General features: G+C 43.6%; 1 pseudogene; it reads right to left on the reverse strand.

Moving 5' to 3' along the window:
• Positions 1 to 1,349: 1,349 nt before the first annotated feature.
• LOC135274782 (peptidyl-prolyl cis-trans isomerase NIMA-interacting 4-like) lies at positions 1,350 to 1,745 on the reverse strand (annotated as a pseudogene).
• Between the last annotated feature and the right edge of the window lie 3,301 nt (positions 1,746 to 5,046).

A 5,046-nucleotide genomic window follows, 5' to 3' on the forward strand; every position in this document is an offset into this window, starting at 1 on the left:
AGACTTTGGGATCCTGCTGACAGCACCAAAACTGTAAAAGCCAAGGGAAAATTTCCCTTCATCCTCTGAAGTTTCTAAGAAAAATCGACTGACAAAAGGCCGATTACTAGGAGAGATGGTATAGAAATTTACTAGCATGCACTGGGGGAAAGTCACCCTAACTCTGCAATGGGGTACGAATGTTTATATACCAACTTAAGGATACCAGAAAGAATGGGGGCTTGGAGCATGGCCCAAAACAGGTTATGGTGGTAAATGAGGTTATAGTGGCAAGGACAGGTTATGAGAGACAGAGAGAAGAGGAGGCCTGGCTAGCCAAGGTGGTCTTGTTGTAGCACTAAAACCTCACAGGTAATAGCCCTCAGAGAAAATAAATGGCAAACATTTCTTGCAGACTTTTAAAAGGATCAGATTCTCAGTTAATCTTTCCTGTATACAAGATAGAATTTCAGAAAAAGCCTGGCTACATCAATACAGGTTTTCTCTACAGATGAGTCTCCCTCACAAAACACAGTTTTTAGGACTACTTCTTTTTGCAGGCCCTCTCTCTGAACCACCATCACAAAGTGTGTCAAAGAAATAGATTTTTTTTTTTTTTTTGAGACAGTCTTGCCGTGTTGCCCAGGTTGGAGTGCAATGGCGCGATCTCAGCTCATTGCAACCTCTGCCTCCTGGGTTCAAATGATTGTCCTGCCTCAGCCTCCTGAGTAGCTGAAATGAGCCACCACATCCAGCTAATTTTTTTTTTTTTTTTTTTTTTTTTTAGTAGAGATGGGGTTTCACCATGTTAGGCTGCTCTCAAACTCCTGACCTCATGATCTCATGATCCACCCACCTCTGCCTCCCAAACTGCTGAGATTACAGGCATGAGCCACCAAGTCTAAAGAAATAGATTTTGGAGTAAAATATTTTTATTTCCTCAGGAAACCAGCCCTAACAATTCTCAGGCAAGAAAAGGCTTCAGGCCTGGATATGGGACTTACGTGACAGAAAGTTTCCTACCTCTTCAAGAGCTCAAAGATAATTTATTCTTGTCAAAGAAAAAATGGTTATGCAGTTGTTAAGATGCTAAGGCAGACTTTATGCAGAATTATTGCCATAGGTGTGCTTTGCACTAGAGGATAGAGATTGGGATTTACAGCCAAGGACCGATGGGTAGGGATGGAAAGTGGGGAAGGAGGGAGGTTAGTAAATGAAAAATTACTAAAAGGATAGGTTAATTTTTTCTAAAGTGACCTAACAGTATTCTTGCTATAGACACACCACGGTGATCAGATATTAATTGGAGAATAAGAAATGTGGTCAGATACCGAGGGTGAATCAGATTTTTTTCAGTCTTTCATATGATTTTATTTTCTTCCTTCAACCATAATAGTATGATGTCCAAATTTTGTCTTAACTCGTGGGTCTGTAAACACAGATTTATCCATCCCACTTACAGGCAAGGCAAATCCTCCCTCTTGAAATGGTCCCACCATGGACCCTCTGGTCATCCAACCTTAGTCGCCCCCTTGCCTGGCTTTATCTTCACTGTATTGTGTGGCCACTTCATTGAATCTCATCCCAGACTTTAAGTTTTCCATGGCTTCCATGATTTTGCCATGTTTTTCACATACAATGTGTCTGACCTTTACTGCATTGCCACCACCTTTGGGACCTTGAGCCTTCTTGTCAGCACTGTCACTCCCAGAGGCTGCTCCCCACCTCCCCGCTTTTCCAGAACCACTTTTTCCTTTGGGTGGCATCTTGGAAACTTGCTGTTGAACTCTCAGGTGAATCAGATGTTGAAGACAGGGGATTCTGGCTAAAATTGGGCTCTTGAGGCTGTGTCTAACTTCCAAGCATAGGTGAGGAGACTGTCTAGGGTTTGGTCAAGAGGGTCTTTGTCAGTCCCTTCTACTTCACTCTGTAAACCCCCCTAGTTCTTTTATTGGAACCTTAGGGAAGGTGTTACACAAACACAATTTAAGCTCAAGGTTCCCAGATTTTGATCACTTAATCCTAGAAATTCATGTGGTAGCAACTGTGATGAAGGAAACCCACATATCCTGAAAGAGGGGAGGCTTTGCCAATTTCTCCCAAATCTGCTCATCCAGAATTGGCCTCACCAGTTAGGAAACTAAATTCATTTGGACCAATCTTGTCTTCCCACTAGAACTTTCCTTGTTCTACTTAATCCCATTTTCCCCAAACATGCTTTTCCAGAATTGGCCTTGCTAGGTGACTGCTTGGTTCTCCTTGCTTCTTCCTCATGTGTCTTTCCAATTCAGCATAAGCCACCACACTGGTCCTAGGTTGATCCTTTCTTCAACACCTGGAACAGCATCCAGGAACCTAGACAGAAGTCAATTTGGCAAATTTGGAGATTTGTTTGGCATCTTGGTCCCCACCCAAAATTGAGGTCCTAGCTCTGCAAACTAGCCCCAGAGTACTCTGGTATCTCCGTCCTGCACTCCTGCCTTCTCTTCCCATTCCCAGCTTTGTTATGGTGCAGGAAGGTGCCTCCCCTTGGCCTCACATCCCCAGTAACTTACTTGAGACAAAGTTGCAATGCAAAAATCCAGTTTGCTCATTTCTGTTGCCAGCATAATTTCACAAAGCCCCTCATTCTGTGATGATGTCCACTTTTCTGGGAGAATGCTTTAAAGACAAAACAAGATACAGCACATTGCCCCCCACATCTCCTGTCTGAGTCACTATGTTCCTTAAAAGATAAATGAACTTAGTCCTTGCCTTTTCCTACAAATAATATGTGACAGGGTTAGTGATTATGTTCTGTAATCTATCACCAGATGTACTCTGGCGCCCAAGCCTTGATGTGATTCTGCTTTAATGTAACTTTTGAGCAAGTTTGATGTAAGTTCTGAAGGCATACTGAAAGCTCTATGACCTGTATATAAGTTATGAGCAGAAATGCTGTTTCCAAGCAGTCTGAAAACTCTAAAAGACTCCTCCAGGGCTATAATCCTCAGTCTGTAGTCCTCAGAAAGACTTCCAAATAAAAGTAAATTTAAATCTTTAAAAGCTTGATTTTTTTCTTTAGTTGACAAAGATTATCTCCTTGATCAATCTCTAGACAGGTTTCTGGGAGTACTCTTTACTAAGCTTCACCCTTGGCCTATAAAGACTTGAAAAACACTAACATAGTTTCTAACAGCTCAGGGCCACAACTCTGGGATGACCCTAGCCCTCCTTTAGATGCCTGGCTGAGAAAGGTCAAGGCTGCAAAAATAATACACTGTGTGTTCCAGTCAAGACCTGAAGATAGGGCTCCTGTCTCCCAGCCTCTGTGGGAGGGCAGGAGCCTAGCTTTGTTTAGCCCCAGTTAGGAGACTCAGTTCATATAGACCAATTCTCCCTTTCCACTTTCTGTAATTTTTCACTTTCCTGTTTCTACTCAGGTCCTCTTCACTCACACCCCTCCCTATTCCCTCAGTCTCACTTTAAAACACCCAGTCACCTCTGTACAAATCAAAGTTGCGTTCACACTGGATTCTTCCCTATTGCACCAAGGGCCATGCACCTGTCCTGGCCCAGCCCTGGCCACCAGCTCCTCTGTTCCCTGTCCTTCTTCAATAGCCAAACCAGAAACACGCATGGGTAAGAATTTTGCATTTTTGTACAGTTTTATCACATGGGCACATTTCTCTGCAGGCACAATCTCTACCATTGTGTTTGAGCAAACCTAGAGGTTTCATGGTAATATCTTTTGGCACAGGACCACCCATTGAAGAGTCTCAGTGAAAAAAATCTCAAGGAGGCCAAAGGCAGGTGTCAGAGGCAACTCTGCATCAACTCAGCTACTGCTCCTGGACTCCACTGCCAACAAGACTTGGAACACTGGTTGGTGGCTGCTGGAGGCAGGAGAAGGTTGACCCTTGGTAGGTCTCCATCATCAGATCTCTCAGGCTCCAGTTGTCTGTTCCTGGAGCAGGGTGATCCAGCCAAACAAGGCAGTCAGGGAGTGCATAGGCAGGGCTCAAGGGAGGCTGTGACATCTGCCTCTCCTGGGGGCATCTGTGTCTCCTCTTGGGTTGCAGTCATATCAGTTCCTAGGTGGGTGGCTCTGCCCAGCCTAAAGGTGCTACACACTCTGGGTTCTTGTCTCAAGTGGACCCATTTCAGAAGTCCACAGGAATGGGAAAGCAGTTCAATGTCCTGGTGGTCCCAAGAGAGGTGGCCCAGCTTAGGATAGAAAGGGGGCTGCCAGGGACTTGAATCCTCTGGTACACGGGAGCATGCTCTACAGAATCCCAGGCCTCAAGCACAAGTTGTTGAAAGTGCTTCATAGCAGTCCTGTTCCAGGTGACAAAGAATGAATGCCCTTTCTTATGGTCTTCTGGAATTAGGCAGCCCCAAGCAGATAGGGGCAAGCTGAGTTGTGACAGGAAGCCCAGAGCTGATCATACCAGAAGAATGGCCTGGTGTTATTAACATAAAAGCCAATCACCTTTGGTGAAATTTTATAGAATAAAATCATTTTGGTGATAGACTGGGTTAGAAATTGAAAAGTACTATCTTCCTAGAAGGAAGCTCTTTTGGGGGACACTAGCTTGTAGAAAGTTGATTATTGCCCCCAAATCATATAGGTAGATCTGAAACCCAGATCTCTTAGCAGAGGAATTATTGGGGAGATGCCTAAGGAATGGTTTGGGTTTTGGATTAGAGGTAGGGTAGAGATCATTGTCCATTCTTAACTTGGACTTTCACAAGCCCAGTTTTGGCTTTTATTGGTGAATTGCTAAGTTAGAAGGACTTCAGAATGTGTGTGTACATGTGTAATAGCAAAAAGCCAAGTTCTCTGGTTGGCTGACTTGGTTAACCAGCAGTGGTGTTCCTTTCCAGATGGTGGCCCTCAGCAAGTTATTTAATTTACCTGGATATTATCTTATCATCTCTCAAGCGGAAGCAAAATTTGCTCTCATTTTACAAGGTGGCTTTCATGAAGACATTCCATGTAAAAGTGAATATTCAAAAGCGCATGGAAGAAAATAATTTGCTCAATTGCTGTTAATACTAATATCATTATTATTGATTTTATCATAG

This window comes from Aotus nancymaae, unplaced genomic scaffold (genome assembly GCF_030222135.1).
Source record: "Aotus nancymaae isolate 86718 unplaced genomic scaffold, 86718_ANA_hifiasm-v0.15.2.pri h1tg000014l, whole genome shotgun sequence".
NCBI lineage: Eukaryota > Metazoa > Chordata > Mammalia > Primates > Aotidae > Aotus > Aotus nancymaae.